Here is a 14,021-nt window from a genome sequence, read left to right as displayed (position 1 = left end):
GTATGCCTCTTCAGTGCTTTTTATGTTTTCAAATCTTTGTGTAACTTGACATATATGGCATCAGTGGTTTGGACTGAATTGTAGGATATATTCACAGAATCTTTAGCCATTCTGTCGGGTTCTTCATTGGCTTTCCATTTTGACAGCTTCCCAATGTGAACCTGATGTAGAGCCTGGTGGAAGGGCTAAAACGTGATGTGAATGTACTCATAGTAGTATGGTGTGAGCTACAGACCTTTTTATCCATTTTCATAGGCCAACATAGTTAATCATTGTACAGTAGTTTGTAAAAGTTTTGAGTCCTAAGTTTTGGTTTTCACTTGGAGAGACTCTTTCCTAGGACTGTATCCACCTTTTCCAGCCCACCGGAGCATCTGAAAGCTGAACTAATTTATGCAGGCTAAAGTCAGCAACTGCCGAGCCGAGAAGTTTGTCATGAATCGAATCACTAACTTCGCTTATCTCCTAATCTTTTCATTGTTTTTAATGGGATTTTGCTGCACTTTTAACACTGCAGACTTTTTGTGGCAGAAAACTCCACACCCGAAATTCCGGACCCCACAAAAATGAACAAGTTTAATTCTTTCGGAAGCATTCTGCATTGCCTTCATTGGTGACCCCACATGTCTGCATGATCCAACGGCCAATGGATTACGACTACACCGCCTCAGAAATTCTGCAGTGCAAAAGAGCCCTTACTGTTCTTATGAAGCCTAGGAGGGGCAGACTACTTTGTGAAGGTTTATCATGGTTTATTAGAAATTAACCCCTTTATGTTTTTATTTTTGAACTTTCATTTTTTCCTCCTCACCTTAAATATCTACTTTTTTTTTAGTTTTCCACCTACAGACTTATATGGGGGCTTATTTTTTGCGCCTCCAATTTTACTTTGTAATAAAGTCAATCATTGCACCACAAATTCTACAGGGAAACGAAAAAACTATTTGGGGGGGGGGGGGGGAAACGCCATTTTTGTAGCACTTGGGGTGCACTTTTTGGTAACAATGACACCTTATCTTTATTCTGTAGATCCATACGGTTACAACAATACCCAAATTATAATTTACTTCTTTAAAAAAAAAAAAAAATTATACCTAATTTATTTTTCTGTATACAGGGATGTGTGAGGGCAAATTTTTTGCCGTTTCGCTATTTTATATTGGTGCCATTTTTGTTTTCATGGGACTTTTTGATCGCTTTCTATACATTTTTTTTAGGGTATACAAAGGGACCAAAAATACGCAATTTTGTCCATGTTTTGTCCATGTTTAATTAACAGTATATTTCATAGATCGGACGCACATTGCGATACCACATATGCTTATGTTTATTTTTGTTTACATTTTTTTTTTTTTTTTATGGAAAAAGGGGGGTGATTTAAACTTTTAGTAGGAACAATGCTATAGCATTGATCAGTGGTGTTGGTGCTCCAATGCTTCAGCCTGCCATAGCCGAATTGAGCTTTGTATCACTGATCCCATCAAAACAAAAAAATGGTACCGGTAAAAACTACAGACCACGGCGCAAAAAAAAAGTAGCCCTTATGCGGAAGACAAAAAAGTTTTATAGGGGTCAGAAGAGGACAATTTAAAACAAACTAATTTGGGTGCTTGTAGTTAGGATTTAATAAAATATATAAAAGATAGAATAAAATAAAACCTACATATATTACCGTATTTTTCGCCGTATAAGACGCACTTTTTGTTCCCCAAAACTGGGGGGGGGAAAGTTGGTGCGTCTTATATGGCAAATACACATTAAAACCAGGTCCCATCAACGGCCAGGACCCGCGGCTAATACAAGACATCACCGATCGCGGTGATGCCCTATATTAACCCTTCAGACGCGGCGATCAAAGCTGACCGCCGCGTCTGAAGCGAAAGTGACATTAACCTGGCTGCTCAGTCGGGCTGTTCGGGACCGCTGCGGTGAAATCGCGGCGTCCCGAACAGCCTACGGGACACCGGGAGGGACCTTACCTGCCTCCTCGGTGTCTGCTCCGTGCCGGGATCCCCTGCATGGCCAACGCTCTCCTTCGTCGTCGTCGTCGCGCACGCCATCCCGTCATCCAATAGGAGCGGCGTGTGTAGCGACATGATGGCGGCGACAGAGAGCGAGGATACCGGGCAGCAGAGACGTTCTGGAGCGACGGGGACGTGGCGACAGCGATGGGGGGCGTTGGCGGGTCCGGAGCGGCGGGGATACGCGAGTATTACCTCCTATACCAGTGGTCTTCAACCTGCGGACCTCCAGATGTTGCAAAACTACAACTCCTGCGAACCAGCGGCTATCCGGGCATCCTGGTAGTTGTAGTTTTGCAACATCTGGAGGTCCGCAGGTTGAAGATCACTGTCCTATACTTTACATTGTACATTTTCATTAAATCAGCTGTTGAGGACACAGTTCTCTTCAGGGAACAGAATTCTTCACATCACCGTCTCAAAGAAAAAAAACAACTTTTTACCTGTTAACATCCATGTATGGCATGCGGGTGTAAATCACGTATGTAGGGACAGAGCTCACTGCATATCTGTTAGTTGCCATTTGTAATCATACAGACCCGCAATATACAGTTAAAATGTCAATTTTACATGTTTTTTTGTTTTTCGATTTCATCTAAAAAATCATGCATTTTGTGGTGGGATGAAGGACGTCATTACAAATTATAGTTGGCCTTGCAAAATTAAAACAAGCCTCAATTGGTTCTGACTGTGAGTGTCTTGGTTTTAATAAGGCAAAAAAGTTTGTAAAAGTAAATAGGAAAAAAATATTTATATAGGGTATATTAAAATAGCATATAAGTAATACAGGTAATTCCAATGTATGCATATTTAATATCGGAGCTGCTGGGAACTGCTGAGTCACTTACTGTATAGAGGGCAGGAGCTTCGGTAAAAAGTTGGTAATAAGCAGGACCAGGGGAAGTTGCAGGCAGGTATATACATGTAAATGGCTGTCTTTGTAATACACGGATAGCTAGACCCATCTCTGATACTGGCTGCAACCTGTGGGTATTATAGTCCCCTCCCTAACATCTTGCTATATGTGTACATCAAATGTTGGGGAGGGGTTAATAAAAGGAAAATTATAAATACTTCATTAATATGTAATCAGCATTAAAGTACATAATGCAGTGCAACTAGAAATTTTATATGGAAAAATATCTACTGTTAAGATTCCTATGCTCCATGTTTCTACTTATACCTGTGCAGCCATTTCATTTCTTTATTCAGAATCTAAATGGGAAATGAAACTGTCTAAAACAGTGGCAGATGTGCATAATATGTTACTTAGTTATATATTCTTTTCAAGAAACTCTGGTTGCTATGTTACATTATAGCTATAAATTATTTAGGGCTGCTGTGTAGCTCAGTATCAATGTTTCATGCAAATAGCAGTCACTGAACATTTACTTTTGCAGGTGAGGTATACTTCCTGGATGTCTTCACGAAGTACACAAAGGTCTTATCCACAGCCATATTGGACAGCACAAAAATAGTAGCAGTAAGGGTAGGTTCATAAATTGAAAATGGGTTTGCTGACGTATACTGTTAAAGTGTACCTGTCTTTTAAGAAAACTTTTCACATGTCCTAGAGACAAGACAAAAGTTTGATCGGTCAGGGTTTGACTGTTAAGACCCCGAATGATCATTAGACTTGGCCTGACCAAGAAAATCCCATAGACTCATTTTAGAAACTGGTCAGGGTCTGAACAATCAAACCCACACCGATCAAAACTTTTGAAATGTCTCTACAACATGTCAAAAGTTTTTTAAGTGACAGTGCCCATTAATTGGAGCAGCAGACCTCACTGCTTTCTATTAGAACATAAGAAGGAGATAGGAAGCGGGAGCTGAATTGGGCTGCCACAAGTAGGATACCGTTCAGATTATTCACATGACAAATAGGCTTATTAGATTAAAAGTCCATGCAACGCATTTCAAAACCGATCAGTTTTTTCATCAGGCATGACACACATAGTAAAAACAGGAACTTATATAGTTAGTTAATCACAAATCTTTCATCACCAGGAATAATATAATAACAAATGACACTTAAAAATATATCACATAATCAAATATATACTTCTCAAAAAAATAAAGAGAACACTAAGATAACACATCCTAGATCTGAATGAATGAACTCATTGTATAAAATACTTTCTTCTTTACATAGTTGAATGTGCTGACAACAAAATCACACAAGAATTACCAATGGAAATCAAATTTATCAACCCATGGAGGTTTGGATATGGAGTCACACTGAAAATCGTGAGTGGAAAACCACACTACAGGCTGATCCAACTTTGATGTAATGTCCTTAAAGGGGTTGTGCCCTGCCCTGCCTTTCGGAGCTCCGCACGCAGCGTCCGGAAGTTCATTACTCCGAACGCTGTGTGAGGGCTTCCGTGTTCGCGGCCGCCGGGCGTGACGTCACGCCCGGCCCCCTCGTGACATCACGCCCGCCCCCTCAACGAAAGTCTATGGGAAGGGGGCGCGACTGCTGTCACGCCCCCTTCCCATAGACTTTGGTAGTGGGGGCGGGCGTGACATCACGCCCGGCGGCCGCGAACACAGAAGCCCACACACAGCGTTCGGAGTAATGAACTTCCGGACGCTGCGTGCAGAGCTCCGAAAGGGAGGGCAGCGCACAATCCCTTTAAAACAAGTCAAAATGAGGCTCAGTAGTGTGTGTGGCCTCCATGTGCCCGCATGACCTCCCTACAACGCCTGGGCATGCTCCTGATGAGGTGGTCTCCTGAGGGATGTCTCCCCAGACCTAGACTAAAGCATCCGCCAACTTCTGGACAGTGTGGTGCAACATGGCGTTGGTGGATGGAGCGAGACATGATGTCCCAGATGTGCTCAATTGGATTCAGGTCTGGGGAACGGGCGGCCAGTCCATAGCATCAATGCCTTCCTCTTGCAGTAACTGCTGACACACTCCAGCCACATGAGGTCCAGCATGGTCTTCCATTAGGAGGAGCCCAGGGCCAACTGCACCAGCATATGGTCTCACAAGGGGTCTGAGGATCTCATCTCGGTACCTAATGGCAGTCAGGCTACCTCTGGCAAGCGCATGGAGGGCTGTCAGCCCCCAAGAAATGCCACCCTACACCATTACTGACTCACCAACAAACCAGTCATGCTGGTGTATGTTGCAGGCAGCAGAACATTCTCCATGGCGTCTCAAGACTCTGTCACATGTGCTCAGTCTGAACCTGCTTTCATCTGTGAAGAGCACAGGGTAGTAGTGGCAAATTTGCCAACCTTGGTGTTCTCTGGCAAATGCCAAACGTCCTGCACAGTGTTGGGCTGTAAGCACCACCCCCACCTGTGGACGTTAGGCCCTCACACCACCCTCATGGAGTCTGTTTCTGACTGTTTGAGTGGACACATGCATATTTGTGGCATGCTGGAGGTCATTTTGCAGTGCTCCTCCTTGCACAAAGGTGGAGTTAGTGGTCCTGCTGCTGTGTTGCCCTCCTACGGCCTTCTCCACGTTTCCTGATGTACTGGCCTGTCTCCTGGTAGTGCCTCCATGCTCTGGACACTACGCTGACAGACACATCAAACCTTCTTGCCACAACTCGCATTGATGTGCATCCTGGATGAGCTGCACTACCTGAGCCACTTGTGTGGGTTGTAGACTCCGACTCATGCTACCACTAGAGTGAAAGCACCGCCAGCATTAAAAAGTGACCAAAACATCAGCCAGGAAGCATAAGAACTGAGAAGTGGTCTGTGGTCACACCCTGCAGAACCACTCCTTTAGTTGGGGGGGGGGGGGTCTTGCTAATTGCCTTTAATTTCTACCTGTTGTCTGTTCCATTTGCACAAGAGCATGTGAAATTGATTGTCAATCAGTGTTGCTCTCTGAGTGGACAGTGTGATTTCACAGAAGTGTGATTGACTTGGAGTTACATTGTGTTGTTTAAGTGTTCCCTTAATTCTTTTGAGCAGTTGTAAATATACATAAATGCCACCCTTCATCTGCCCCTGAGGAAGCCACACAAACTATAGTGGACTGAAATGCGTAGGGTGACTAAACTATTGTTGTATGAGATACTGTAGCCTTGGACCTCATTCTTAAAAATCATTTTTTTCAGTTCAACAGGCAATGGTACAGATAACATCACGGCACAGCGATGGGCACTCCGGTGTCGTGTACATTTGCCAATCTCTACTTGGCATTCCTAGAGGCGAAAATTATATATACCTCTACCAACCCGTTTGTAAGCCGGATAGCCTTCTATAAGAGATTTGTGGATGACATCCTGGTGATATGGAGGGGTACCGAATCGGAGTTTACTGAATTTATCCAATACCACAACGAGAACAATAACCTCAACATGCAGTTCACGTCGGTGTTCAGCACCTCAGAGGTTGCATTTTTGGATGTCATAATAGCCATCAAAGAAAGAGAGCTCTGTACCAAAGGATACAGAAAACCCACCACACCCTTACTGTACCTGCACCATGACTCATTCCATCCACCGCATATGAAAGAAGCCATCCCCTTCAGTCAGTTCCTAAGACTGAAGAAAATTAATAGCAAGGCATCTGATTTTGAGTAACAGTCAGATGACCTAAGAGGACATTTGATATCAAGGGGATATCCAGCTCATACTGTTAACTGTGCCCTCCAAAAAACAAAATCATACTCTAGAGAGGATCTCATCTTCAAAAAGAAAAGCAGAAGAAAGAAAGAACAAAACGAGAATCATTTCACTTTCTCGTTTTAGTACAGTAATCTAGCCCCAGAGATTCGGAAATCCATCTCCAAGTACTGGCACCTCATCAAGGACGACCCCACACTACATGAAGTAGTCACGAGAAAGCCACTGATCACTTACAGGAGAAGCACCACCATAAAAAATAAATTAGTCGGGAGCAAATTCAGTGCAGAACCAAACAAGGCCAAAAAGAAAACTTGGCTCGACCTACCTGCCCTAAAAGGTACCCACAAATGCGGAAGGTGTTCATTCTGTCAGCACATGTTTACAGGCAGAAATTTTAAAATAGGTGGCTTGGACATATGTGTGAACGATCTAATCACATGCAGGACACCCTACGTTGAGTATTGCATAATGTGCCCCTGCGGACAGTTCTACGAAGGATCTACAATAAGACCTCTTTTCATGAGGATAGGTGAACACCTGCAACTCGCAGGACAAGGACTTGGAGTACCCAGATTGGCACAACATACCAGCGATGTGCATGGAGGGTCCACAAATTGCCTTCGTTTTGTCGGAATAGAGACTGTTAAAAGCACCATCCCCGGCCAAAATAAGCACACGCTACTACTGCACAGAGAAGCAAGGATCATATCCAGAAGCAGAGCTACCGCCCCCCTCGACCTGAACGAAAGAAACTAGTGTAATGCATTTATCTAACCTGTTCTCTTTCCCCTTTTTCAGCTTTTTTAATTTTTTGTGGCCAATAGTCCCACTCCCTAGACGTGCATGAGTGTTCACTTACCCTTAGCATACAGGTGTTTCCTGTGTTCCCGTCAGCTATACTGGTATCCATGCAAAGGACATCGGTCCAGCTCCAATGTGTTTGCGCATGCTCCCTGGTCTGTTACCATGACTCCGGACCTGTCAGCTGTCTGCCCCCCTGCGGTGACTGTGTCTATTTACATGGTGCTGTGTGCAGCAGCGGAGATAGCGGTCTGTTTGACTGCGAAATGGGGCCGTCACCGCCCCTCTCGCAGCTCCCGGCGCTGTGTTCCTCCGTTCCTCCCGTGTGATGTAACTGCACTACGATTTCCAAATAAACCCCTCCACATTTGCTGAATCAAAGGGTGAGTGCGTCTCTATTATTTCTCTGCACTGTGTATGAGATACTGTGTCTTCGTGTTAGCTTGTTTTAATCGTTGGTGTAGGACATGATGTACGTCTGTAAATTGCAGTCCCCTTAGTAGCCTATTTATCAATAAACTACACATTTGCTATTGAGGTGTTTTTTTTTATTTTTAGGGTACATTCCCACACGGCGTATTTGCTGCGTATTTGCTGCTGCGTATTTTATTTTCTCTGTTGAAGTCAATGGGTAGGAAAATACGCAGCACCAAATACGCAGCAAAATACGCCACGTGGGAATGCACCCTTACTTTTAAGAATTACCATTAAAAGCTACGTTTTAAGCACTCCCCCTAAGTTAGTTTTACTGTAAAAACAGGTCAACAAAATGTCATAAATTACAGCTTATTGCACCTATCCCTGAAATAATTGGCCTGCCAGGAGGTTTCTTGTCATCTTTATGTTTTTTTAATGGCAGGTAATAAAGGCAATTGATATGTTTTAATTTTTCAAAAAATCAGTTTCCCTTTTGTTTAAAACACCTTGTACAAGTTTATTGTACTGTATGAAATACTCACTTGAAGGATCATGTTACAACTTTCCTCACGCCCGGGTGTTATGCTTGGGTGATTTCAACCTCACTCCAGACCCCGTGATGGACCGCTTTCATGTGTCACCACCACTATCTCCGCCACTGGCTCCCACTCCCTTGGCCTCTCTTCTAACTGAGGTAGGATGGCTGGATGTGTTTAGGTATAAGAATCCTCGACTACTGCAATATTCCTGTTTTTCTATTGGTAGTAATTCCTTATCACGTATCGATTTAGCATGTTGTAACCCACTTTTCTATGCCATGGTCACTGGTTTCTCCTTCAGGGTCGGCTCTATCTCTGACCACTTTCCTTTGTTGTTGGAGATATCGCTGTCTCAGGAGTCTTCTCTTAGGACGTGGAAAGTCCATCCCTTTTGGTTGCAGCTTATTGGTCCTAATGATAGAATACCTGACCAGCTTCAATCCTTCCTTATAATTAATCAGCCCTCAGGTGCAGCCGGTCTAGTGTGGGAGACCTTTAAAGCATATCTCCGTGGCTGCCTTAAATCCACTATTTCCTACATTAAGAGGGAGTCGGCTATTCGAGAGACGGAGTTGGCTCGCACGTGTACTGACTTGGAGGCTACATATGTGGCTGACCCTACTGAGGCTAACAAGCATGCCTGGCTTACCACTGGTAGACTATACATGCTTCATCTTAACAAAAAAATGAATCGCAAATAGTTTTTCTCCAAGCAGTTTTACTTTGAACACGGTAACCAGTCCAGTAAATTGTTAGCTCATCTGGTTAAACAGAACCAGGCTGCCCCCCCCGATTGTCAGAATAGCTTCAGACACTGGACAGGTCTTGGTAGATAGCATTTTGATTGCTCAACGATTCGCTCAATTCTATTCTTCTTTGTATGCCTCCCAGGTCCGGTATTCCTCTGGAGACCTGGCCTCGTATTTGAACTCTATCAGGTTCCCCGTGCTCTCTCCCGACTCCGTCTCTCTATTGGACTCTCCTATCTCGCTAGAGGAAATATCTGAGGCTATTGGCGATATGCAGAACGGAAAGGCCCCTGGCCCTGATGGCCTTCCTGTGGAAGTGTACTCACGTTATCTTTTGCAAGATCCCCTACGGGGTATGTATAACGATGCCTTTGATTCTGACCACCTCGCTCCGTGCCTGTATGATGCTAATATAGTGGTTCTCCTAAAACCAGACAAGAATCCCCTTGAGTGAAGTTCCTATAGACCCATTTCCTTAGTTAATGTGGATTATAAAATTCTCACGAAAATACTTGCTAATAGATTGAACAGAGTTGTCCTCTCCATCATTCATGGAGATAAAACAGGCTTTATGCCTGGCAAGTCCACCTCAGAGAACATAAGGAGGGTCCAGGTTGCGGTACAAATTTGGAGGGCGCTGGATGAGGACTGGGCATTGGCCTCTCTTGATGCTGCCAAAGTCTTCGACTCCGTAGAATGGGTGTACCTTCGGGAGGTTCTCCTCCATTTTGGCTTTGGCCCCCGCTTTATACAGTGGGTGTCGATTCTTTATTCTTCCCCGCAGGCCCGAGTTGTTGTGACTGGCATTGCCTCGGACCAGTTTGCCCTGGGAAGGAGAACTCGTCAGGGGTGTCCCCTGTCGCCGCTCCTTTTTGTGGTGGCGGTGGAGCCCTTGGCCCTTCTCCTCCCTCAGGACCCACTGTTCTCCGGTATCATTATAGATGGGAGGGAGGACTGCCTGGGATTATATGCCGATGATATGGTTTTATTTATGCCCCGGCCCCTGGAGACGCTTCCCCGTGCCATTGCTGTAATTGATGGTTTTGGCGATTTTTCGGCCTTACGCATAAATTGGATGAAGTCAGCCTACATGCCTCTCCAGCAGCGACCTGGCCCTTCTCCTCTCTATGGCCTGGCCGTTGTCTCCCATTTCAAGTACCTGGGTATAGATATACATAGAGACCCTCCCTTAGATCTCCAGACTAATGTCCTGCCCCTCATTTCCTATGTCAAATCTAAACTTTGTATATGGAGCACCCTCCCTTTAACGGTCCCTGGTAGGATTAATTTGGTTAAGATGATTATCCTTCCTAAACTCCTTTATATCCTTGAACACTCCTCCAATCCAGTCCCTGTGAGTTTTTTTTAAATCCCTTGACTCCTTACTCCCGACCTTCATTTGGGGGACTGGTAGGTCTAAATTGAAACTCTCCACTCTGCAACGCCCTAAGGATTTGGGGGGACTGCCCTACCTAATTTTCAGACATATTATGTAGCCGGCCAGCTGCGTTACCTCCGACATTGGGTTTCTCCTGATTCTCAGTCGCCTGCGGAGCTACACCTTGCCTCCTTTTTAGGGCTCACTTCTATGCGTGCCTTCTTGGAAGGTGCTCCCACTAGGACACGTAGGCTCCTTCCTTTACACCGCCTGGCACTGCAGGTGTGGTGCCAGGCACAAGCACTTGCCTCCTTCACAGATATTAAGGATGACCTTCCCCTGTGGTATAACCCTCTCTCATTTGACGGACGACCTAGACGCCCCTTTCTGGATTGCACATGGGGTAACACAGTTGGGTGACTTGTACCAGCTTGACGTTCTAAAGACTTTTACACAAATCCAGACTGACTTTGGGGTCCCCCGTGGGGCATTCTACAGATATCTACAACTTCGGCATGCCCTGACTGCCCAGTTCCCCTCCCCTAGGCCGCCCATCTCTGTGTACCCCCTCATTGGAATCCTTCGGTCCCAGGGTCCACAGGGTCTTGTTTCCATGCTCTACACTCATCTCACTAGGGCTAAACTTGCCGTTGCTGCGGACAAGGCGGAGGCTTATTGGAAGGCATGCATCCCTTCACTTACGGCGGAGGATTGGTCCGATATGCTGTCCTCTCATCTATCAGTATCTCCGGCAGCCAACAATAAATTAATTCAACTCTACATTATTCATAATTGTTATCTTACTCCGATTAGACTTCACAGAATGGGACGGGTGCCTTCCGATGCCTGCCACAGATGTTATTCCCCTAGAGCTGACTTTTGGCATTTGATATGGCAATGTCCCTCCCTTCAGTCGTACTGGCATAGTATTGTAGATTTCCTATCGTCCCTCATCTCTATCCCGATAGCCTTGGACCCCCAGATTTGTCTATTTGGCTTACTCCCCGAAGAGTCATGGCAACACCACATGCAGATTTTTCTACGTGAGGTGTTGTTGTTCCTGGCTAGGAAGGCGGTGGCCCTGCGATGAATGGACCCGCATCCTCCCTCTCTCCCACAGTGGAAGAAATTAGTTAATAATGTACTCCCATACGAAAAACTAGTCTTTTAGCATAGGAAATGCCCTGATAAATTTCAGAAAGTTTGGGGTGCCTGGTGTAGCTCCCCCCTCACTCGATATTCACAATCTGCATTTACATCATTGATGTCCTCTGGGGCTTTTGGCTTTTCCTCTTAATCATTCCCTCTAGGGCAACAGTAGATGATAGCTTCTGTCCCTCAACCATTTTTCTCATGAGTCTGGCCTATGACGTATAGCCCCGACTTCCTACTAAGCAGTTGTCTGGCAGGGCTTTTAGTTTTAGTTCTAGTTATATTTATTGTTTTTAGGTTGGGATTCCCCTGATGATGAGAGTCTGCGTGGATGGTATTGTATGACCTTATGCTACAGTTTTAAGAATGTTTTCTGTACTTTTATACTGTCGTACATATTTCCATTCTGTGGAACCGTTGTAAATTCCTCTAATCAATCTTCAATAAAACGAGTAAAAAAAACAAAACAAAAGGATCATGTTACAACTTTAAATAATAATCAGAATCAGATAAGATGTGTAGGGCTTCATCAATATAATCAGAAGGATCAAAAATAAATGTACTTTAAAATTTTTTTTTTTACATTTTATTAGGCATGCATTTTAGTGGCATTTACAGTAATGGCCGTAAATGTTGGCACTAGAGATGAGCGAACTTACAGTAAATTTGATTCATCACGAACTTCTCGGCTCTGCAGTTGATGACTTATCCTGCATAAATTAGTTCAGCTTTCAGGTGCTCCGGTGGGCTGGAAAAGGTGGATACAGCCCTAGGAAAGAGTCTCCTAGGACTGTATCCACCTTTTCCAGTCCACCGGAGCACCTGAAAGCTGAACTAATTTATGCAGGATAAGTCATCAACTGCCGAGCCGAGAAGTTTGTGATGAATCGAATTTACAGTAAGTTTGCTCATCTCTAGTTGGCACCCCTGAAATATTTCAAGAAAATGAAGTATTTCTCACAGAAAAGGATTGCAGTAACACATGTTTTGCTATACACATGTTTATTCCCTTTGTATTGGAACTAAACCAGAAAAGGGAGGAAATAAAGCTAATTGGACATAATGTCACACCAAACTCCAAAAATGGGCTGGACAAAATTATTGGAACCCTTTCAAAATTGTGGAAAAATAAGATTGTTTCAAGTATGTGATGTTCCTTTAAACTCACCTGGGGCAAGTAACAGGTGTTGGCAATATAAAAATCACACCTGAAAGCAGATAAAAAGGAGAGAAGTTCACTTAGTATTTGCATTGTGTGTCTGTGTGTGCCACACTAAGCATGGACAACAGAAAGAGGAGAAGAGAACTCTCTAAGGACTTGAGAACCAAAATTGCGGAAAAATATCAACAATCTCAAGGTTACAAGTCCATCTCCAGAGATCTAGATTTGCCTTTGTCCACAGTGCACAGAAATTTATGAAAGGTCTCAACGCAGGATAGTCCGGATAGTGGATAAGCAGCTCCAAACAAGTTCCAAAGATATTTAAGCAGTCCTGCAGGCTCAGGGAGAATCAGTGTCAGCGCAAACTATCCGTCGACATTTAAATTAAATGAAACGCTATGGCAGGAGACCCAGGAGGATCCCACTGCTGACAAAGAGACATAAAAATGTAAGACTACATTTTGCCAAAATGAGCTTGAGCCAAAATCCTTCTGGGAAAACGTCTTGTGGACAGAGACCAAGACAGAGCTTTTCGGTAAAGCACATCATTCTACTGTTTACTGAAAACGGAATGAGGCCTACAAAGAAAAGAACACAGTACCTACAGTGAAATATGGGGGAGGTTCAATTATGTTTTGGGGTTGTTTTGCTGCCTCTGGCACTGGATGCCTTAAATGTGTGCAAGGCATCATGAAATCTGAGGATTACTAACGCATTTTGGGTCACACTGTACAGCCCAGTGTCAGAAAGCTGGGTTTGTGTCCAAGATCTTGACCCCAAACATACATCAAAAAGCACCCAGAAATGGGTGTCAACAAAGTGCTGGGGAGTTCTGAAGTGGCCAGCAATGAGTCCACATCTAAATCCCATTGAACGCCTGTGGAGAGATCTTAAAGGGGTCATCCACCATAAGGTGATTTTAGCACATACCTGGCAGGCAGTAATGGACATGCTTAGGAAGGATCTGCGTTTGTCTTGGGGCTAAATGGCTATGTTGTGAGATTACCATAAAACTGTGGCTAGCTTTTTGTGGACTTGTATTTCCTGTTTGATTTTTCTTTTTTTGACTACAAATCACATAATTCTATTTTCCTCCCTCCCACACATCAGCCACCCCATTGAAGCATAAATGAGCTGCAGACCTGTGGTTTTCAATCAGGGTGCCTCCAGCTGTTGTATTAATTGCAGATTGATTGATCCA

The 14,021-nt window shown here is 44.2% G+C and overlaps 1 long non-coding RNA gene across 1 annotated transcript; it reads left to right on the top strand.

Annotated features, from left to right (window-relative positions):
- The first annotated feature begins 546 nt into the window (after positions 1-546).
- Positions 547-7,799, top strand: LOC130361912 (uncharacterized). Its single transcript, XR_008891200.1, has 3 exons — positions 547-740; positions 3,422-3,510; positions 6,110-7,799. It is a non-coding gene; the product is annotated as an uncharacterized LOC130361912 (long non-coding RNA).
- Positions 7,800-14,021: the final 6,222 nt, after the last annotated feature.

This window comes from Hyla sarda, chromosome 3, assembly GCF_029499605.1.
Source record: "Hyla sarda isolate aHylSar1 chromosome 3, aHylSar1.hap1, whole genome shotgun sequence".
NCBI classification, from domain to species: Eukaryota; Metazoa; Chordata; class Amphibia; order Anura; family Hylidae; genus Hyla; species Hyla sarda.
Note: the sequence above shows the minus strand (reverse complement) of the source record. Positions and strands in the feature narration are given on the sequence as shown.